At 46.6% G+C, this 24370-nt stretch overlaps 1 pseudogene across 1 annotated transcript in view; it reads left to right on the top strand.

Annotated features, from left to right (window-relative positions):
- The window catches only part of LOC311137160 (potassium/sodium hyperpolarization-activated cyclic nucleotide-gated channel 2-like), a 124488-nt pseudogene that overhangs the window by 55610 nt on the left and 44508 nt on the right, over window positions 1-24370 (top strand). The window contains exon 4 of the transcript in view: window positions 4111-4329. The product of the transcript in view is annotated as a potassium/sodium hyperpolarization-activated cyclic nucleotide-gated channel 2-like (transcript). The remainder of the gene's footprint in view (window positions 1-4110; window positions 4330-24370) is intronic.

Here is a 24370-nt window from a genome sequence, read left to right as displayed (position 1 = left end):
CCACAAATACAAATTCCATCTAGACACCGTTGCCCTAGAGCACACTATACATACCTCGGCCTAAACATCAGCGCCACAGATAACTTCCACAAAGCTGTGAACAATCTGAGAGACAACGCAAGAAGGGCCTTCTATGCCATCAAAAGGAACATAAAATTCGACATACCAAATAGGATCTGGCAAAAAATACTTGAATCAGTTATAGAACCCATTGCCCTTCATGGTTGTGAGGTCTGGGGTCCGCTCACCAACCAAGAATTCACAAAATGGGACAAACACCAAATTGAGACTGCATGCAGAATTCTGCAAAGATATCCTAAGTGTACAACGTAAAACACCAAATAATGCATGCAGAGTAGAATTAGGCCGATACCCGCTAATGATCAAAATCCAGCAAAGAGCCGTTAAATTCTACAACCACCTAAAAGGAAGCGATTCCCAAACCTTCCATAACATCACCTACAGAGAGATGAACCTGGAGAAGAGTCCCCTAAGCAAGCTGGTCCTGGGGCTCAGTTCACAAACACAAACAAACCCCACAGAGCCCCAGGACAGCAACAATTAGACCCATCCAAATCAAGAGAAAACAAAAATATAATTACTTGACACATTGGAAAGAATTAACAAACTAATTGAGCAAACTAGAATGCTATTTGGCCCTAAACAGAGAGTACACAGTGGCAGAATACCTGACCACTGTGACTGACCCAAAATTAACTATGTACAGACTCAGCGAGCATAGCCTTGCAGTTCTCATTTACAACTGCAACCTGGCCAAGATAAAGCAAAGCAGTGCGATTAAAAACAACAACAACACAGTTACATATGGGATAAACAAAACGTACAGTCAAAAACACAATAGAAAATCTATATACAGTGTGTGCAAATGTAGTAAGTTATGGAGGTAAGGCAATAAATAGGCCATAGTGCAAAATAATTACAATGTAGTATTAACACTGGAGTGATAGATGTGCAGAAGATGATGTGCAAATAGAGATACTGGGGTGCAAATGAGCAAAATAAATAACAATATGGGGATGAGGTAGTTGGGTGGGCTAATTACAGATGGGCTGTGTACAGGTGCAGTGATCGGTAAGCTGCTCTGACAACTGATGCTTAAAGTTAGTGAGGGAGATAAGAGTCTCCAGCTTCAGAGATTTTTGCAGTTTGTTCCAGTCATTGGCAGCAGAGAACTGGAAGGAATGGCGGCCAAAAGAGGTGTTGGCTTTAGGGCTGCAGGTAGCTTAGTGGGTAAGAGCGTTGTGCCAGTAACCGAAAGGTCGCTGGTTCTAATCCCCGAGCCGACTAGGTGAAAAATCTGTCAATGTGCCCTTGAGCAAGGCACTTAACCCTAATTGCTCCTGTAAGTCGCTCTGGATAAGAGTGTCTGCTAAATGACTGAAATGTAATGACCAGTGAGATATACCTGCTGGAGCGCATACTACGGGTGGATGTTGCTATGGTGACCAATGAGCTAAGATAAGGCGGGGATTTGCCTAGCAGTGATTTATAGATGACCTAGAGCCAGTGGGTTTGGCGACGAATATGTAGTGAGGGCCAGCCAACGAGAGTGTACAGGTCACAATGGTGGGTAGTATATGGGGCTTTGGTGACAAAACGGATGGCACTGTGATAGACTACATCCAGTAGAGTGTTGGAGGCTATTTTGTAAATGACATCGCTGAAGTCAAGGATCGGTAGGATAGTCAGTTTTACGAGGCCATGTTTGGCAGTGGGCGGCAGGTAGCTTAGTGGTTAAGAGCGTTGTGCCAGTAATCGAAAGGTCGCTGGTTCTAATCCCCGAGCCGACTAGGTGAAAAATCTGTCAATGTGTCCTTGAGCAAGGCACTTAACCCTAATTGCTCCTGTAAGTCGCTCTGGATAAGAGCGTCTGCTAAATGACTAAAACGTAAATGTAAAAATGAATGAAGGAGGCTTTGTTGCGAAATAGGTAGCCGATTCTAGATTTAACTTTGGATTGGAGATGCTTAATGTGAGTCTGGAAGGAGAGATTACGGTCTAACCAGACACCTAGTTATTTGTAGTTGTCCACATATTCTAAGTCAGACCCGCCGAGAGTAGTGATTCTAGTCGGGCGGGCGGGTGCAAGCAGCGTTCGATTGAAGAGCATGCATTTAGTTTTACTAGCGTTTAAGAGAAATTGGAGGCTACGGAAGGAGTGTTGTATGGCATTGAAGCTCGTTTGGAGGTTTGTTAAAACAGTGTCCAATGAAGGGCCAGATGTATACAAAATGGTGTCGTCTGCGTAGAGGTGGATCTGAGAGTCACCAACAGCAAGAGCGACATCATTGATATACACAGAGGAAAAGAGTCGGGCCGAGAATTGAACCCTGTGGCACCCCCATAGAGACTGTCATAGGTCCAGACAACAGGCCCTCCGATTTGACACATTGAACTCTATCTGAGAAGTAGTTGGTGAACCAGGTGAGGCAGTCATTTGAGAAACCAAGGCTATTTAGTCTGCCAATAAGAATGCAGTGATTGACAGAGTCGAAAGCCTTGGCCAGGTCGATGAAGACGGCTGCACAGTACTGTCTTTTATCGATTGCGGTTATAATATCGTTTAGGACCTTGTGCATGGCTGAGGTGCACCCATGACCAGCTTGGAAACCAGATTGCATAGCGGAGAAGGTACGGTGGGATTCGAAATGGTCGGTGATCTGTTTGTTAGCTTGGCTTTCAAATACTTTAGAAAGGCAGGGCAGGATGGATATAGGTCTGTAACAGTTTGAATATAGAGTGTCACCCCCTTTGAAGAGGGGGATGACCGCGGCAGCTTTCCAATCTCTGGGGATCTCAGACGATACGAAAGAGAGGTTGAACAGGCTAGTAATAAGGGTTGCGATAATTTTGGCGGCTAATTTTAGAAAGAAAGGGTCCAGATTGTCTAGCCCAGCTGATTTGTAGGGGTCCAGATTTTGCAGCTCTTTCAGAACATCAGCTGTCTGAATTTGGGTGAAGGAGAAGCGGGGTGGGGGGGCATGGGCAAGTTGCAGCGGAGGGTGCAGAGCTGGTGGCCGGGGTAGGGGTAGCCAGATGGAAAGCATGGCCAGCTGTAGCAAAATGCTTGTTGAAATTCTCGATTATCGTAGATTTATCGGTGGTGACAGTGTTTCCTAGCCTCAGTGCAGTGGGCAGCTGGGAGGAGGTGCTCTTATTCTCCATGGACTTTACAGTGTCCCAAAACTTTTTGGAGAGTGCTACAGGATGCAAATTTCTGTTTGAAAAAGCTAGCCTTTGCTTTCCTAACTGATTGTGTATATTGGTTCCTGACTTCCCTGAAAAATTGCATATCGCGGGGGCTGTTCGATGCTAAGGCAGTACGCCACAGCATGTTTTTGTGCTGGTCAAGGGCAGTCAAATCTGGGGTGAACCAGGGGCTATATCTGTTCTTAGTTCTGAAGCCTTCTCCCAAACCTTCTCCCAACTAAAGAATTTTGAATGGAATGCAAATGGGGTGGAGTGAAATTCAAAACGGAAACAATCCGATTCAGGAGTCAATCAATGACAGTGGAGACTGCTCTCTTAGGCTCTGCTCTGTACAGCCAGGACAGTCTAACTCCGAACCAACAGTCCTACAGATGGCTGAGTAGAAAATGAGCAGTGACATCACTCTAAAGGAGTAAACCTGTAACCAGGCAGCGTTTCTTAGTCAGTGTTGCTGTTAGCGGGCTGAGGAGAGCGTGTTTAAAATTACTCTAGTCTCACTGTATAGACAAATCGAAGGCAGAGTGGCTCCTCATTAGAGTCTGAAGTGGCCTTCTATACCTGAACCAACAGCACTGTGCTGGAGTGATTAGGCCTTCAAAAAGCAGCTAGCTAGCACAATGGAGTCATAATGCTTTACCTACTACAGAGGAGTGATTGCAGCTTTCTTTCACAAACTTTCTTGTATTGCCTCTCTCTCTTTCTCTCTCTGTCTTTCCACTATATTTTTCTTTCTCTTTGAAGCCTTTGAATTTAAGACTTTTAGGTTGATCATCGTCTTGTTTTTGCACAGTGATATTGAAAATGTGGTTTTAATGCAATGTTACTCTTTCTCTATAATGTGCTTTTTTGTAATAGAAACCCTACTCTCTCTCCCAACAGAATGACTCGTGGAGCGAGCTGTACTCCTTCGCCCTGTTCAAAGCCATGAGTCACATGCTGTGTATCGGTTATGGTCGCCAAGCCCCAGAGAGCATGTCTGATATCTGGCTGACCATGCTCAGTATGATCGTGGGCGCCACCTGCTATGCCATGTTCATCGGCCACGCCACGGCCCTCATCCAGTCCCTGGACTCATCCCGGCGCCAGTACCAGGAGAAGGTAGGTCCACCGTCCAACTCATCCCAGGCCGTCGATGAGGTCTAAGCCATGTGAGCAGGTGAAAACTCAGGGCCGTAGACATAAGTTATAACTACGGCCTGGAGTTTTCCCTGGTCATGTCACATAGTCAGGAAAATCCTTGTCCGTACCAACATCCCTCCGTCTGTGTCCTCACAGATCATCAAAGCATGTGGTCATGTCTCTTAAGAAGGAGAACACTGCTCTATAAGGACATTGCAGCTGGGCTTCTTAGATACTGGGTAATCTGGCGGTGTGTTATTCAGTCCGTAGCAGCACATCCCCCTGGCCTGCAGTAATTGGTCAGGCTTTGTTGTCTAATTGCAGCATCTGGCTAATGTTGAGAACAAAGGAGCACAGAGGATAACAGTGCCTCCAACTCTGCTTCTGTCATCTACTGTTTGGCTCCTCTTCAAGACCTGAGACATGATTCTATCCTGCCTCATCTGTCTCTTGTTCCTGGCCCTCTCAAATGTAGTTTTTTTGTTATTATCTTGTTATCTTGTTTTCTGGGTCACAATACGGTATCAGGGAGGGACTATGGGAAATGTGGAGTTTATACAATATTCCCGGCTTTTTGGTTAAAGCTATGATTTGAAGATGTTATCGCAGGTGCAGTGAAATGCTTGTGTTTCTAGCTCCAACAGTGCAGTAATACAGTGCCTGGAATTGTGATACATTGAATTATAAGTGAAATAATCTGTTTGTAAACAATTGTTGGAAAAATTACTTGCGTCATGCACAAAGTAGATGTCCTAAGGAGCCTAGCCTGAACCATGAAAAACAGCCCCAGACCATTATTCCTCCTCCACCAAACTTTACAGTTGGCACTATGCATTCGGGCAGGTAGCATTCTCCTGGCATCCGCCAAACCCAGATTTGTCCATTGGACAGGCAGATGGTGAAGCGTGATTCATCACTCCAGAGTCCAATGGTGGCAAGCTTTACACCACTCCAGCCGACGCTTGGCATTGCGCATGGTGATCTTAGGCTTGCTCGGCCATGGAAACCCATTTCATGAAGTTCCCGACGAACAGTTCTTGTGCTGACGTTGCTTCCAGAGGCAGTTTGGAACTCGGTAGTGGGTGTTGCAACCGAGGACAGACGATTTTTACGCACTTCAGCGCTCGCCCGTCCCACTCTGTGAGCTTGTGTGGCCTACCACTTCACGGCTGAGCCGTTGTTGCTCCTAGACGTTTCCACTTCACAATAACAGCACTTACTTAGTTGACCGAGGCAGCTCTAGCATGGCAGAAATTTGACGAACTGACTTGTTGGAAAGGTGGCAAACTATGACGGTGCCACGTTGAAAGTCACTGAGCTCTTCAGTAAGGCCATTCTACTGCCAATGATTGTCTATGGAGATTGTATGGCTGTGTGCTCGATTTTATATACCTGTCAGCAACGGGTGTGGCTGAAATAGCCGAATCCACTAATTTGAAGGGGTGTCCACATACTTTTCTATATATAGTTGTCACGGATTCAGCCGAGGCTGCTCCTCCTCCTTGCTCGGGCAGGCTTCGGCGTTCGTCGTCACCGATCTACAGTGGGGGAAAAAAGTATTTAGTCAGCCACCAATTGTGCAAGTTCTCCCACTTAAAAAGATGAGAGAGGCCTGTAATTTTCATCATAGGTACACGTCAACTATGACAGACAAATTTAGATTTTTTTTCTCCAGAAAATCACATTGTAGGATTTTTTATGAATTTATTAGCAAATTATGGTGGAAAATAAGTATTTGGTCACCTACAAACAAGCAAGATTTCTGGCTCTCACAGACCTGTAACTTCTTCTTTAAGAGGCTCCTCTGTCCTCCACTCGTTACCTGTATTAATGGCACCTGTTTGAACTTGTTATCAGTATAAAAGACACCTGTCCACAACCTCAAACAGTCACACTCCAAACTCCACTATGGCCAAGACCAAAGAGCTGTCAAAGGACACCAGAAACAAAATTGTAGACCTGCACCAGGCTGGGAAGACTGAATCTGCAATCGGTAAGCAGCTTGGTTTGAAGAAATCAACTTTGGGAGCAATTATTAGGAAATGGAAGACATACAAGACCACTGATAATCTCCCTCGATCTGGGGCTCCACGCAAGATCTCACCCCGTGGGGTCAAAATGATCACAAGAACGGTGAGCAAAAATCCCAGAACCACACGGGGGGACCTAGTGAATGACCTGCAGAGAGCTGGGACCAAAGTAACAAAGCCTACCATCAGTAACACACTACGCCGCCAGGGACTCAAATCCTGCAGTGCCAGACGTGTCCCCCTGCTTAAGCCAGTACATGTCCAGGCCCGTCTGAAGTTTGCTAGAGTGCATTTGGATGATCCAGAAGAGGATTGGGAGAATGTCATATGGTCAGATGAAACCAAAATATAACTTTTTGGTAAAAACTCAACTCGTCGTGTTTGGAGGACAAAGAATGCTGAGTTGCATCCAAAGAACACCATACCTACTGTGAAGCATGGGGGTGGAAACATCATGCTTTGGGGCTGTTTTTCTGCAAAGGGACCAGGACGACTGATCCGTGTAAAGGAAAGAATGAATGGGGCCATGTATCGTGAGATTTTGAGTGAAAACCTCCTTCCATCAGCAAGGGCATTGAAGATGAAACGTGGCTGGGTCTTTCAGCATGACAATGATCCCAAACACACCGCCCGGGCATCGAAGGAGTGGCTTCGTAAGAAGCATTTCAAGGTCCTGGAGTGGCCTAGCCAGTCTCCAGATCTCAACCCCATAGAAAATCTTTGGAGGGAGTTGAAAGTCCGTGTTGCCCAGCGACAGCCCCAAAACATCACTGCTTTAGAGGAGATCTGCATGGAGGAATGGGCCAAAATACCAGCAACAGTGTGTGAAAACCTTGTGAAGACTTACAGAAAACGTTTGACCTGTGTCATTGCCAACAAAGGGTATATAACAAAGTATTGAGAAACTTTTGTTATTGACCAAATACTTATTTTCCACCATAATTCGCAAAAAAATCATTAAAAATCCTACAATGTGATTTTCTGGAATTTTCTTTCTCATTTTGTCTGTCATAGTTGACGTGTACCTATGATGAAAATTACAGGTGCATGGATGGTGTTGTGATGGGTTGGGGGTGTGATGGAAGGATGGTGCATGGATGGTGTTGTGATGGGTTGGGGGTGTGATGGAAGGATGGTGCATGGATGGTGTTGTGATGGGTTGGGGGTGTGATGGAAGGACGGTGCATGGATGGTGTTAAGTGGGAGAACTTTCACAATTGGTGGCGGACTAAATACTTTTTTCCCCCACTGTATGTTTCTGGGTTCTACTTGTTTTGTCTTCATTGTACACACCTGGTTCCCATTATGTCTATGATTTGTTCCCTATTTAACCCTCTGGCTCCCACTGTGTTGTTTGGTGTTATCGACTGGTGAGCGGGATTGTCCTCCCTGCGTGGAGTTTATGTTCATTTGTTATTTACGAGTAAAGTACGTTGTCTACTAGCTCTGTGTCCTGCGCCTGAGTCCGTCCTACCGCTACACACTGACGCCTGACAGAAACACGCACCTCAAATGGAGTCAGCAGGTACATTCATTCCTTCCGGATCAGTGGAGGAACGCGTCCAAAGCTCCAGGTAGAGCTCTACCTGGCTACCATCCACCCGGCTCCCTCGGGATATGAGAGCGTGTCCGCCCTCATCTCCTGTCTGTCGGGGAGAGCGCTCTAGTGGGCCAACGCCGAGTGGGGAAGAATAGACGCGGCGTCGGTGCGCTATGAAGATTTCACCCGCCGCTTCCGGGCGGTATTCGATCATCCACCGGAGGGGAGAGCGGTGGGGGAACATCTGTTCCACCTCAGACAGGGGAGGAGGAGCGCACAGGACTTCGCACTGGACTTCAGGACCCTGGCTGCCAGCGCGGGATGGAATGAGAGGACCCTGATTGACCACTACCGATGCAGCCTACGGGAGGACATTCGTCGGGAGCTGGCCTGCAGGGACACCACCCTTAACCTGGACCAGCTGGTGGATATGTCGATAAGGCTGGATAACCTGTTGGCGACCCGCGGACGTCCGGATCAGGGTCCGTCCATTCCATCCCACAGCACCGCCGACCCTACACCGATGGAGCTCTGAGGTGCTGCTCTCAGGGAGACCGAAAGGGGGGCCGTCTCCTGCACCAACTGTGGCCGCAGAGGACACACTGCTGGTCGGTGCTGGGGAGGGTCCTCAGGGAGTCGAGGCAGCAAGCAGAACACTGGTGGACTGTCCCAGGTGAGTAGGCACCCGACTCACCCAGAGCTCCCTGTTGCGCACATGTGTATTGACATCAAATTTCGTGAGTTTTCCCCGCATTCTCCCCAAGGCGCTCGTAGATTCAGGCGCAGCTGGGAACTTTATTCATCGTAAGTTTTCCCGTAGTTTAGGGATTCCTATTGTTCCTGTTGATGTGCCCTTCCCTGTACATGCCTTAGATAGTCGCCCTTTAGGGTCAGGCCTGATTAGGGAGGTCACAGCTCCACTCTGGATGAAAACGCATTAGGGTCATGAGGAGAGAATTAGTCTCTTTCTGATTGATTCTCCTGCGTTTCCAGTGGTGTTGGGGCTTCCCTGGTTAACCTCTCATGACCCCACGATTTCATGGCAACAGAGGGCTCTCAAGGGATGGTCACGTCAGTGCTCGGGGAGGTGTGTAAGTGTTTCCATAGGTGCAACTACGGTGGAAAGTCCAAACCAGGTCTCCACTATGCACATTCCCCCCGAATATGCCGATTTGGCTCTCGCCTTCTGTAAAAAGAAGGCGACTCAATTACCACCCCATCGACAGGGGGATTGTGCGATAAATCTCCATGTAGGCGCTGCACTTCCCCGGAGTCACGTGCATCCTCTGTCACAGGAAGAGACGGCTGCTATGGAAACATATGTCTCCGAATCTCTGGGACAGGGATACATTCGGCCTTCCACTTCACCTGTCTCCTCGAGTTTCTTTTTTGTGAAGAAGAAGGATGGAGGTTTACGCCCGTGCATTGACTACCGTGGTCTCAATCCGATCACTGTTAAGTACAGTTATCCACTACCTCTCATTGCTAGTATGGCGGAGTCATTGCACGGGGCGCGCTTCTTCACTAAATTGGATCTCAGGAGCGCGTACAACCTGGTGCTTATCCGGGAGGGAGATGAGTGGAAAACGGCATTTAGTACCACATCTGGGCACTATGAGTACCTCGTCATGCAGTACAGGTTGATTAATGCTCCATCAGTCTTCCAATCCTTTGTTGATGAGATTTTCAGGGACCTGCACGGACAGGGTGTAGTGGTGTATATAGATGACATTCTCATATACTCTGCTACACGAGCCGAGCATGTGTCCCTGGTGCGCAAGGTGCTTGGTCGACTGTTGGAACATGACCTGTACGTCAAGGCGGAGAGATGTCTGTTCTTTCAAAAGTCCGTCTCCTTCCTAGGGCACCACCTGTCCGCGTCAGGGGTGGAGATGAAGATTGACCGCATTTCGGCCGTGCGTAATTGGCCGACCACGGTTAAGGAGGTGCAGCGATTCTTAGGGTTTGCCAACTACTACTGGAGGTTTATCCGGGGCTTTGGTCAGGTAGCGGCTCCCATTACCTCCTTGCTGAAGTGGGGACTGGGGCGACTGCAGTGGTCAGCTGGGGCGGACAGGACTTTTAGTCACCTGAAGGACCTGTTTACCTCGGCTCCAGTGCTGGCTCATCCAGATCCCTCCTTGGCATTCACAGTGGAGGTGGACGCGTCCGAGGCTGGGATAGGAGTTGTACTGTCTCAGTGCTTGGGTATGCCACCAAAGCTCCGCCCCTGTGCTTTCTTTTCGAAGAAGCTCAGCCCGGCGGAGCGCAACTATGATGTGGGGGACTGGGAGCTGTTAGCTGTGGTTATGGCTCTGAAAGCATGGAGGCATTGGCTTGAGGGGGCTAAACATCCTTTCCTCATTTTGACTGACCACCGCAATCTGGAGTACATCCGGGCGGCGAGGAGACTGAACCCTCGCCAGGCAAGGTGGGCCATGTTTTTTACCCGTTTTGTGTTCACCCTTTCTTACAGACCAGGTTCCCAGAACGCTAAGGCAGATGCTCTGTCCCGACTGTATGACACAGAAGAGAGGTCTATGGAGCCCACTCCCAAACTTCCGGCTTCGTGTCTGGTGGCACCGGTGGTGTGGGAGGTTGACGCGGACATCGAGCGGGCGTTACGTACAGAGCCCACTCCCCCCCCAGTGTCCAGAGGGTCGTATGTACGTGCCGTTAGATGTCCGCGATCGATTGATCTATTGGGCTCACACGTCACCCTCCTCTGGTCATCCTGGCATCGGTCGGACAGTGCACTGTCTTAGTGGGAAGTACTGGTGGCCCACTTTAGTTAAGGACGTGAGGGTTTGTGTTTCCTCCTGCTCGGTGTGCGCCCGGTGTAAGGCACCTAGACACCTGCCCAGAGGGAAATTACAACCCCTACCCGTTCCACAACGGCCGTGGTCCCACCTATCGGTGGATTTCGTTACGGACCTTCCCCCGTCACAAGGGAACACCACGATCCTGGTCATTGTGGATCGGTTTTCTAAGTCCTGCCGTCTCATTCCTCTGCCCGGTCTCCCTACGGCCCTACAGACTGCGGAGGCCCTATTTACACACGTCTTCCGGCACTACGGGGTATCTGAGGATATAGTGTCTGATCGGGGTTCCCAGTTCACCTCAAGGGTCTGGAGGGCGTTCATGGCACGTCTGGGGGTCTCGGTCAGCCTGACCTCAGGTTTTCACCCCGAGAGTAATGGGCAGTTGGAGAGAGTTAACCAGGATGTGGGTAGGTTTCTGCGGTCCTATTGCCAGGACCGGCCGGGGGAGTGGTCGATTTTCATCCCTGGGCAGAGATGGCCCAAAACTCCCTTCGCCACTCCTCCACTAACCTTTCTCCATCTCAGTGTGTGTTAGGTTATCAGCCGGTCCTGGCACCATGGCATCAGAGCCAGATCGAGGCACCTGCGGTGGATGAATGGTTTCGGCGCTTGGAGGAGACCTGGAACGCTGCCCATGTACGCCTGCAACAGGCCATCAGGCGACAAAAGGCGAGCGCCGATCGCCACCGCAGTGAGGCCCCGGTGTATGCACCGGGGGACCGGGTCTGGCTCTCGACCCGAAACCTGCCCCTTCGCCTGCCCTGCCGGAAGCTGAGTCGGCGGTTTGTGGGGCCATTTAAAGTCCTGAGGAGATTGAACGAGGTTTGTTATAGGTTACAGCTTCCTCCTGAGTATCGTATTAACCCCTCGTTCCATGTGTCTCTCCTCAGGCCGGTGGTAGCTGGTCCACTCCAGGAGTCTGATGTACGGGAGGTTCCTCCGCCCCCTCTGGACATCGAGGGGGCACCGGTGTACTCGGTCCGTCCCATCCTGGATTCGAGGCATCGGGTGGAGGCCTGCAGTATCTTGTGGAGTGGGAGGGGTACGGTCCGGAGGAACGGTGCTGGGTCCCTAGGAGGGACATCCTCGATCCCTCCATGTTGAGGAATTTCCACCGTCGTCATCCGACTCGCCCTGCGCCGCGTCCTCTTGGCCGTCCCCGAGGCCAGTGTCGGCGCACGGCTGGAGCCGCGCATCAAGGGGGGGGGGGGGGTACTGTCACGGATTCAGCCGAGGCTGGTCCTCCTCCTTGCTCGGGCAGGCTTCGGCGTTCGTCGCCACCGGAGTACTAGCTGCTACCGATCTATGTTTCTGGGTTCTACTTGTTTTGTCTTCATTGAACACACCTGGTTCCCATTATGTCTATGATTTGTTCCCTATTGAACCCTCTGGCTCCCACTGTGTTGTGTGCATGTTTGTTCTATGTTTGGTGTTATCGACTGGTGAGCGGGATTGTCCTCCCTGCGTGGAGTTTATGTTCATTTGTTATTTACGAGTAAAGTACGTTGTCTACTAGCTCTGTGTCCTGCGCCTGACTCCGTCCTACCGCTACACACTGACGCCTGACAATAGTGTATCTTGACCCCCTGTGTCAATACATTTGGCAGCGATTACCGCTGTGAGACTTTCTGGGTAAGTCTCTAAGAGCTTTCCACACCTGGATTGTGCAACATTTGACCATTATTGTTTTCAAAATTGTTCAAGCTCTGTCAAATTGGTTGTTGATAATTTCTAGACAACCATTTTCAGGTCTTGCCATAGATTGTCAAGCAGATTTGAGGCAAAACTGTGACTCGGACACTCAGGAACATTCACTGTTTTCTTGGTAAGCAACTCCAGAGTAGATTTGGCCTTGTGTTTTAGGTTATTGTCCTGCTGAAAGCTGAATTAATCTCCCAGTGTCTTGTGGAAAGCAGACTGAACCAGGTTTTCCTCTAGGACTTTGCCTTTGCTTAGCTCCATTTAGTTTATTTTTTATCCTGAAAAACTCCCCAGTCCTTCATGATGACGAGCATACCCATAACATGATGCAGCCACCACCATGCTTGAAAATCTATAGAGTGGTACTCAGTGATGTATTGTGTTGGATTTGCCCCAAACATAACGCTTTGTATTCAGGACATAAAGTTAATTTCTTTGCCACGTTTTTTGCTGTTTTACTTTAGTGGCGAACAGGTTGCATGTTTTGGAATATTTTTATTCTGTACAGGCTTCCTTTTTTACACTGTCATTTAGGTTAGTATTGTGGAGCAACTACAATGTTGTTGATCGATCCTCAGTTTTCTCCTATCACTGCCATTAAACTCCATGTAACTGTTTTAAAGTCACCATTGGCCTCATGGTGAAATTCCTGAGCGCTTTTCCTTCCTCTCCGGCAACTGAGTTAGGAAGGACACCTGTATTTTTGTAGTGACTGGCTGTATTGATACACCATCCAAAGTGTAATTAATAACTTCACCATGCTCAAAGGGATATTCAATGTCTGCTTTTTTATTTTTACCCATCTACCAATAGGTGCCCTTCTTTGCGCGGCATTGGAAAACCTCCCTGGTCTTTGGGGTTGAATCTGTGTTTGAAATTCACTGCTCGACTGAGGGACCTTGCAGATAATTGTATGTGTGGGATACAGAGATGAGGTAGTCATTCAAAAATTATGTTAAACACTATTATTGCACACAGAGTGAGTCTGTGCAACTTATTATGTGAGTTGTTAAGTACATTTTTACTCATGAACTTATTTAGGCTTGCCATAACAAAGGGGTTGAATACTTATTGACTCAAGACATTTCATCTTTTCATTTTTTATGAATTTGTAAACATTTCCAAAAACGTAATTCCCCTTTGACATTATTGGGTATTGTGTGTAGGCCAGTGACAAAAAATCTAAATGTAATCCATTTTAAATTCAGACTGTAACACAACAAAATGTCAAAAAAGTCAAGGGGTGTGAATACTTTCTGAAGGTCTTTATGGTGTGTAAAGACAGTATATGAATAGAACAGGTGTGTAAAGCAGTATTTATATAGGATGAGCCATAACTATAATTAGGGCTGTGGCGGTCACAGAATTTTGTCAAGCAAATAACTGTCGGTTTCACAGTAATTTACCGTTAATTAACATAAACACATTTAGCATCTCCTGGCTTCCAAACATAGCCTACAAGCCACTGCAGACCATTGGAACATCTACATTTAAAAAAGTATAATAAATCCATGTAATATAGCCTACGCCTTCACAATAAATGATTATTCATTTTAGACAGGTCTAAAGAAACATGATATGAAGAAAATGTAGTCTATTTCAGAAGAACAGAATAGCATACTCTGAGTTGTCCTTATGTTAGGTCCTGATCTGGCTATGCCAAATGGCTGTGGGCAGGATGCTCTCGATGGTGCAGCTGTATAACTTTTTGAAGATCTGGGGACCCATGCCAAATCTTTTCAGTCTCCTGAGGGGGAAAAGGCATTGTCGTGCCCTCTTCACGACTTTCTTGGTGTGTTTGGACCATGATAGTTTGTTGGTGATGTGGACACCAAGGAACTTGAAACTCTCGTTCCGCTCCACTACAGCCCTGTCGATGTGAATGGGGGCGTGTTCGGCCCTCATTTTCATGTAGTCCACGATCATCTACTTTGGCTTGCTCACGTTGAGGGAGATGCGACTCTAATGATGATTTGAAAAAAGTGTCTTGAAAGGCATGAGCTCTGCTTTGTTTTTTGCGCAGGCTGTACACACTTCATCAGTCACAATTTGACAAGCACTTGATAATGCCTCAAATTTCACGGCGGCATCTCCTTTGTGGCCGTAATGCACCCTAAAAATGACCATGCCTTTTGTGGCCAGTGGCCGTTGTGCCCTTGGCCCGGAGTGCTGCGATGTGCCCTTCTCCCTGAGTGCTGCGGGCTCCGAAGCACCTCTCACTCAAATGGCTCTCCATCACGTGATCGGGACTTTCGCACAGGCTACAAGTGAAGACAGACACATCGGGGATGCAACTGCGCGCGTCCTTATCCAATTCCGAGGTGCATATTGAAGATATTGGAAGAACTGTCCACATTTACTTTTCGTCAGCCAACAAGATGAGTAAACCTAACGAACAGCAAAAGCACTAGCCTATGTCAATCTACTATCCCCCATAGTACAAAAGTTGACCTATTCTGTGCGAGAAATACATATTCCAAACATAGTCTGGGACAGTTGTGGGATGCGGTAGATCCCAAATTAATACAACCACTAACATCAAAACCATTTTTTTCGCAATGTGGCTGACGCAACGGATCAGAACGTTTATCTTAAAATGTTGATAAACTATTAGGCTATTTCTTCACATTATAAGTACAGCAATGCGCACACGGCAGTAGGCTATAAGCGCTAATGTTCCATTAGCGGGAAAACACCATTATCAAAAGTGACCACAAATGCAATTATGCATGTAATGCTTTTATTATAAAGATGCATTTTTATGGTGAAAATTATCTTCCCCAAACTTGAAACTCACATGCTGCTTATGTATGCCAGTTAGGCTCTACACCCGTTGTAAAGCGGATTAATGAGCTTAATTTTAAGAAGTTATTTGGCCACTTTAGTTGTGATACAAACCTTATCAAAACATATAGGCCTATGGGCTAGGCTACATGAGGTGTGCGACTATGATTAGAAAAAGTCACACAAAAAAGGCATTGTTTCTTGCCTTAAGCTGGGCATCATTCACAAGTGATAATATATCATTCATATGTGATATGCTAATATTGTCACCCATCAGACTATTCTTGATTTAATCTTGTCTTTACATATACTAAATAATATGTGTGAAATTTGTTTTGATTTAGAATGGACCATTATCATGCACCTGTCTCGAAACAGGGGCAGGGGAAAAAATACATGTCATCTATGCATTTAAATAGCGAATGGAGGACGCATTTCCCGTGGTTAATTTTCATGCCAGCCAGGTAGGCTATACTCCTGTTGTAAAGATAAGCAATGTGCTTAATATTAGGAAAGTTGAGATATAAATATATTAGGCCTAGCCTATAGAAAGCTGATGGGATCCTCCTCTTTTTAATAGAGGCCATCACTCTGTTTTCTCCCGCAATTGCATAGCCTATAGAAATGTTGCACAACATGAGCTCATGGGCTCTCATAAAGTGATTGATTAGATTTTTGATTACATTTGCATTGATGTCAGAGTGATTAGAGGTACAATAGAGTGCTGAGTACCAGGCAGTTAGCAAGTTTGGTAGGCTACTAATGACCATCAGCAGCATCAGAGCTTGGAGAAGCCTAATTACCATGACTAAACGGTCACGTGGAATTTGACTGCCGTCATGACTCGTGACCACCGGTGTGGCGGCGGTAATATGGTCACCACAACAGCCCTAACTATAATACAGTATATACATATCAAGTGAGTAAAACAGTATCTAAACATGATTAAAGTGACCAGTGTTCAATGACTAGAATACACGGTATCTACACTGTATGTAACTTCTTGAAAACATACATTTAGGCCACTTAATGTAAAGTGGAACCACTCTCTATGTTCTCTAGCTAAAGAGATGCCCATGTCTTTACTCTCCGGACTTTATGTCACAACCACAACAGTTTCCACTAGATAGCACAGCCACAAAGTCAAAATGGACACTATATCGTAAAATTTCATAACTAAAATTTGCTTTTTGATCTTAATTTAAGGTTAGGAATAGGCAAACGGTTAACAGTGTGGTTAAGGTTAGGGCTAAGGTTAGGGTTAGGTTTAAAATAAAATTTTAACAAGATACATTGTAGAAATAGGCAGGGTTTATGACTTTGTGGCTGTGGTAACTATTGTTGACCTGACACGACACATCAATCCCTACTACTCCCTACTCAGATAGAGAGAAAGATTGCTAGCTAAAGAGATGCACACGTCTCCTGTCACTGGAAAAGCATGCAAAGCCTCGAAGGCCCCCGTTCTTCCTGGAACTGCACTCTCTCATGCTCCACCTCTATAATGTCTAAACTATGTGACGATATGACTACCGTGGTCCAGCTAAGACAGCTTATCACATCCAGATCTCCCTCAGGCCCACAGACATTATGGCTTTTTATTAATCATCAACTACTGTGCTACAGTATACGGTGATACACACTGAAGCAGCTATCAGATAATATAGCGATAATGGCACAATGAGTCTGAAAGTTTATTTGTACAGGATAGTGTAAAAGCAGACGACAGTGCGTGGTCGTATTGACACAGCACAGTGTAAACAGTTAGCCGTGGTTTCGGTGTTGAGACAGAATTGCCATAATACTTTTGGCACCCAGCAAATCCTCTTTTCCATTTCCAGACACTAGCGTCACAAATGAGAGAAAGCTATCATCATTGTTTGCACGGTCCACATTGTTAGACATTGCGTAGGCTACTGATTTATCAGAATGCACACAGTGTGGTGTCTGAGCCTCAGTGCATTAGGTGGTCAGGGCTTCTGTTTCTGATTAGACATTCATCTGATCATTCCCAAAGGTACAACATCTCTCTAAAGGTGCACTCTGTTCCTCTCAATCTACCTCCCTCGAAATCACATACACATATTTAGCAGATGTTATTGCAGGTGTAGCGAAATGCTTGTGTTCCTAGCTCCAACAGTGCAGTAGTATCTAACAATTCACAACAATACACAAATCTATACAATAAAATCAATCTACCTCCCTCGGTCACACATTCCATGTAGATGAACACACACTCACATGGATGCACATACGGATGCATCACACACACAAACACACACACACACAGACACGGGTACAGGCACACACACACACACGCACACACACACACACACAGGGGCATGTTTGCTGGGGGGCTTCTCTAGTTTTCTCATATAGGAGACAGAGAATACCATAAACCTGTGTCCTAATGGTCTGATGAGGATAAAATCAAATTGTATTTGTCACATGCGCAGAATACAACAGTTGTAGACCTTACCGTGAAATGCTTACTTACAAGCCCTTAACCAACAATGCAGTTCAAGAAATAGAGTTAAGAAAATATTGACTAAATAAACTAAAGTCAAAAGTATAAAATAAAAAGTAACACAATAAAAGAACAATAACGAGGCTATATGCATGGGGTACCGTTACCGAGTCAATGTGCGGGGGTACAGGTTAGTCTAGGTAATCTTTACATGTAGGTAGGGATAAAGTGACTATGCATAGATAACAAACAGCGAGTAGCAGCAGTGTAAAAACAAAGGGGGGGGTGTCAATGTAAATAGTCCGGATGGCCATTTGATTAATTGTTCAGCAGTCTTATGGTTAGTGGGTAGAAGCTGTTAAGGAGCCTTTTGGACCTAGACTTGGCGCTCCGGTACCGCTTGCCGTGCGGAAGCAGAGAGAACAGTCTATGACTTGGGTGACTGGAGTCGTTGACAATTTCTTTGGGCCTTCCTCTGACAGTAGAGGAGAGACACGGAACACAGATACACTGTCGTTACTTGTCTGTCTCTCATATTGAGGACAGTGCGGAAAGAGTGCAGCAGCAGCATGTCCCTGTGTCCTCCTCTCCTCTGCTGTTGGAGGTGACACAACCCCCATCCCTCTCTCACCTTGACGTCTAGCTGGGTGAAACACAATTTGCCTGAGGACACAGCGTTCATGCGGCCACCCCACCTAGAGCATTAGGCTTTATGTAACGGTTACTGTCCTCCTCCGGAGGGATAGAGGGATGGAGGGATGGAGCAGCACTACTAAATAGGCTCTGAGAAAAATGTGACCCAAGCGGCCTTTAGGGAGGTACAGTGCTCCACTGTGGTCCACTCAACCTACTGTCACCATTGACTCAACGCAACCCCTATGGCCTCTGGTAAACGACTCAATATTTCCATAGTGTGATGGGTATGTATTTGCCCGAACCTTTGCTACGCATAGTAATAAGAGTCTAGAAAAATCGAGAGAAAAAACTATGCGATTTAGGAGGACATGTTATGGGAAATTATGGCATAGAAACACTTTACATGTATTCGCTCGTACATGACCTTGTCCCTACAGTATATTCAGTTTCCCCTTGTCCTTCCTTTTGAGCAACATGCTTCATTGGGTGTAGCAAGAGTCCATGACGCTTCCATTCCCAGCTCATTGAGTTACATAGGATCCTGCTTAAGCTAAGTCAGGTCTGATCTGCTCCCTCTCCACACATCCACACATAAGTCTTGTCACATCACTGAGCCCTGCCTCGTCCTGCCTGCCTACGACATACCATGTTAATGCAAGGGCCTATTTAATTTCCTCCTCTGGTTCTGTGGCAGCTACCACTGCATCTGATAGTTTTATATAAGAAGTGCAGGAAGGGATATAGCCCCGGACTAATTTCATAAGATGGACAGTGGCACAGAAATATGACCTCTGAGGATTAGCTGTGCTGTAGCAGACATGGAGGGTCATGTTAGTGGAGCTTTAAAGCAGGCTTTAAAGAACTACACTTTCTGTCTGACTTCTAGTGAAGTGGAATATCTAATGCAGTAACTGTCATATGATGCTCTCCATAGACTCACATAGGGGTCTGTCTCACACAGATATTGTATGGTTATTTGTCTTTAAACACAGTGCACTGTCTGTAGACTCTGTGTGTGTTTGATTGCTATTTTTTTTTTAAATTTTTAGTCATTTAGCAGACGCTCTTATCCAGAGCGACTTACAGTTAGTGAATAAATCTTTTTTTTTTTTTTTTATACTGGCCCCCCGTGGGAATCGAACCCACAACCCTGGCGTTGCAAACGCCATGCTCTATCAACTGAGCTACATCCCTGCCGGCCATTCCCTCCCCTACCCTGGACGACGCTGGGCCAATTGTGCGCCGCCCATGAGTCTCCCGGTCGCGGCCGGCTGCGACAGAGCCTGGATTCGAACCAGGATCTCTAGTGGCACAGTTAGCACTGCGATGAAGTGCCTTAGACCACTGCGCCACTCAGGAGTACAGGAGCTATGGGGGTCCCTTTATCATGTGCTTCCTCCCACAGCTTCGTAACAGAGAGGCAGTGTGTGTGTGTCTGCTCAGTTTGATGTGCTGTCAGAGCTGCTCATTGGCCTGCAGTTATACAGTGAGTCAGCGCTATAGAGATCAGAGCTACAGACTAACATCCATCAGCTGCCTTCAGCCACCAACAGCCCGACAATTTAGTAGTAGGGCTGGGTACAGTACACACTCTGGTTCAGACTGAATAAAAAATCAGGAAAACCGCCAACGCAGTGGGGGAACCAAAAGTGTTTCCTGGTCAGGTCACAAGGTCAGGAAAAGCTATTGGCCAGTGGTGTAGTGGAGGGTATACACAGGCATACGTCGTATACCCACTTTTCTTTCAGTGGACATTGCGTGTACTCACTTCTTAATCCCCACTATGCGTATCAAAGTAGTGTAGTGGAGGTATACGCCATATTAATTAATAAGGCTGATGGAACAGATCAGAATGTTTAGCTTAAAATGTTTATAAACAAGAAACACGAGCAGTGGACATTAGACCGGTGGAAATCGGACCTTTGGTCTGATCAGTCCAAATTTGAGATTTTTGGTTCCAACCGCTGTGTCTTTGTGAGACGCAGAGTAGGTGGACGGATGATCTCTGCATGTGTGGTTCCCACTGTGAAGCATGGAGGAGGAGGTGTGGGGGTGCTTTGCTGGTGACACAGTCTGTGATTTATTTAGAATTCAAGGCACACTTAACCAGCATGGCTACCACAGCATTCTGCAGCGATACGCCATCCGATCTGGTTTGCACTTAGTGGGACTATCATTTGTTTTTCAACAGGACAATGACCCAAAACACATCTCCAGGCTGTGTAAGGGCTATTTGACCAAGAAGGAGAGTGATGGAGTGCTGCATCAGATGACCTGGCCTCCACAATCACCCTACCTCAACCCAATTGAGATGGTTTGGGATTAGTTGGACCGCAGAGTGAAGGAAAAGCAGCCAACAAGTGCACAGCATATGTGGGAACTCCTTCAAGATTGTTTGAAAAGCATTCCTCATGAAGCTGGTTGGGAGAATGCCAAGAGTATGCAAAGCTGTCATCAAGGCAAAGGGTGGCTACTTTCAAGAATCTAAAATCTAAAATATGTTTTGATTTGTTTAACACTTTTTTGGTTACTACATGATTCCATATGTGTTATTTCATAGTTTTTATGTCTTCACTATTATTCTACAATGTAGAAAATAGTACAAATAAAGAAAAACCCTTGAATGAGTAGGTGTCCAAACTTTTGACTGGTACTGTATATATATACACTACAGTTCAAAAGTTTGGGGTCACTTAGAAATTTCCTTGTTTTCGAAAGAAAAGCAAATTTTTTATCCAATAAAATAACATCAAATTGATCAGAAATACAGTGTAGACATTGTTAATGTTGTAAATGGCTATTGTAGCTGGAAACGGTTGAATTTTAATGGAATAGCTACATAGGCGTACAGAGGCCCATTATCAGCAACCGTCAGTCCTGTGTTCCAATGGCATGTTGTGTTTGCTAATCCAAGTTTATCATTTTAAAAGGCAAATTGATCATTAGAAAACCCTTTTGCAATTATGTTAGAACAGCTGAAAACTGTTGTGCTGATTAAAGAAGCAATAAAACTGGCCTTCTTGAGACTAGTTGAGTATCTGGAGCATCAGCAATTGAGGGTTCGATTACAGGCTCAAAATGGCCAGAAACCAATAACTTTCTTCTGAAACTCGTCAGTCTATTCTTGTTCTGAGAAATGAAGGCTATTCCATGCGAGAAATTGCCAAGAAACTGAAGATCTCGTACAACGCTGTGTACTACTCCCTTCACAGAACAGCACAAACTGGCTCTAGCCAGAATAGAAAGTGGAGTGAGAGGCCCCGGTGCACAACTGAGCAAGAGGACAAATACATTAGAGTGTCTAGTTTGAGAAACAGACGCCTCACAGGTCCTCAACTGGCAGCTTCATTAAATAGTACCCGTAAAACACCAGTCTCAACGTCAACAGTGAAGAGGCGACTCCGGGATGCTGACCTTCTAGGCAGAGTTGCAAAGAAAAAGTCATATCTCAGACTGCCCATCTTAATCATTTATTTTTATTGGCCAGTCTGAGATATGGCTTTTGCTTTGCAACTCTGCCTAGAAGGTCAGCATCCTGGAGTCGCCTCTTCACTGTTGATCAAACTAGACAATCTAATGTATTTGTCCTCTTGGTCAGTTGTGCACCGGGGCCTCCCACTCCTCTTTCTATTCTGGTTATATATATACAGTCGAAGTCTGAAGTTTACATACACAGGTTGGAATCATTAAAACTCGTTTTTCAACCACTCCACTAATTTCTTGTTAACAAACTATAGTTTTGGCAAGTCGGTTAGGACATCTACTTTGTGCATGACACAAGTAATTTTTCCAACAATTGTTTACAGACAGATTATTTCACTTATAATTCACTGTATCACAATTCCAGTGAGTCAGAAGTTTACATACACTAAGTTGACTGTGCCTTTTAAACAGCTTGGGAAATTCCAGAAAATGATGTCATGGCTTTAGAAGCTTCTGATAGGCTAATTGACATCATTTGAGTCAATTGGAGGTGTACCTGTGGATGTATTTCAAGGCCTACCTTCAAACTCAGTGCCTCTTTGCTTGACATCATGGGAAAATCAAAAGAAATCAGCCAAGACCTCAGAAAAAAAATTGTAGACCTCCACAAGTCTGGTTCATCCTTGGGAGCAATTTCCAAACGCCTGAAGGTACCACGTTCATCTGTACAAACAATAGTACGCAAGTATAAACACCATGGGACCATGCAGCCGTCATACCGTTCAAGAAGGAGACACGTTCTGTCTCCTAGAGATTAACGTACTTTGGTGCGAAAAGTGCAAATCAATCCCAGAACAACAGCAAAGGACCTTGTGAAGATGCTGGAGGAAACAGGTACAAAAGTATCTATATCCACTGTAAAACAAGTCCTATATCAACATAACTTGAAAGGCCGCTCAGCAAGGAAGAAGCCACTGCTCCAAAACCGCCATAAAAAACCAGACTATGGTTTGCAACTGCACATGGGGACAAAGATCATACATTTTGGAGAAATGTCCTTTGGTCTGATGAAACAAAAATAGAACTGTTTGGCCATAATCACCATAGTTATGTTTGGAGGAAAAAGGGGGTGCTTTCAAGCGAAGAACACCATCCCAACCGTGGCGTGGCAGCGTCATGCTGTGGGTCATCAGTCTGTCAAGGCGTCAGTGTAATGCAGTAGGACAAAGTCAGGCGCAGGACACAGAGCTGATCGAGAAACGTACTTTACTCGTAGGTATCTCAATGAACATACCTCCACGCAGGGAGGAACAAACACGCTCACATACGACAACCAAAACATGGACAAACACGCACAACACACAGTGTGAGCCAGAGGGTAAAATAGGGAAGACATAATTACATGATGGGAAACAGGTGAGACCAATACAGACAAAACAAGTAGAACATAGAAACATGGATCGGTAGCAGCTAGTACTCCGGTGATGACGAACGCCGAAGCCTGCCCGAGCAAGGAGGAGGGGCAAATTCGTGACAGTATCCCCCCCTTGACGCCGACCCCGGCCTCGGGGACGGCCAGGAGGACGCGGAGCAGGGCGAGTCGGATGACTACGGTGGAAATCCCTCAACATGGAGGGATCGAGGATGTCCCTCCTAGGGACCCAGCACCGTTCCTCCGGACCGTACCCCTCCCACTCCACGAGATACTGCAGGCCCCCCACCCGACGCCTCGAATCCAAGATGGAATGGACCGAGTACGCCGGTGCCCCCTCGATTTCCAGTGGGGGCGGAGGAACCTCCCGTACCTCAGACTCCTGGAGTGGACCAGCTACTACCGGCCTGAGGAGAGACACATGGAACGAGAGGTTAATACGATACTCAGGAGGAAGCTGTAACCTATAACAAACATTGTTCAATCTCCTCAGGACTTTAAATGGCCCCACAAACCGCCGACCCAGCTTCCGGCAGGGCAGGCGAAGGGGCAGGTTTCAGGTCGAGAGCCAGACCCGGTCCCCAGGTGCATACACCCGGGCCTCACTGCGGTGGCAGTCGGCGCTCGCCTTTTGTCGCCTGATGGTCCCCTGCAGGCGAACATGGGCAGCGTTCCAGGTCTCTTCCGAGCGCCGAAACCACTCATCCACCGCAGGAGCCTCGATCTGGCTCTGATGCCATGGTGCCAGGACCGGCTGATAACCTAACACACACTGAAAGGGAGAAAGGTTAGTGGATGAGTGGCAGAGTGAGTTTTGGGACATCTCTGCCCAGGGGATAAAACCTGACCACTCCCACGGTCGGTCCTGGCAATAGGACAGCAGAAACCTACCCACATCCTGGTTAACTCTCTCCACCTGCCCATTACTATTGGGGTGAAAACCTGAGGTCAGGCTGATCAAGACCCCAGACGTTCCATGAACGCCCTCCAGACCCTTGAGGTGAACTGGGGACCCCGATCCGATACAATATCCTCAGGCACCCCGTAGTGCCGGAAGACGTGTGTAAATAGGGCCTCAGCAGTTTGTAGGGCCGTAGGGAGACCTGGCATAGGAATGAGACAGCAGGACTTAGAAAACCGATCCACAACAACCAGGATCGTGGTGTTCCCTTGTGAGGGTGGAAG

The sequence above is a fragment of the Coregonus lavaretus genome (genome assembly GCF_964263955.1).
Source record: "Coregonus lavaretus genome assembly, chromosome: 11".
NCBI lineage: Eukaryota > Metazoa > Chordata > Actinopteri > Salmoniformes > Salmonidae > Coregonus > Coregonus lavaretus.
The sequence above is the reverse complement of the archived record's forward strand: the minus strand, read 5'-3'. Positions and strand labels throughout refer to the sequence as shown.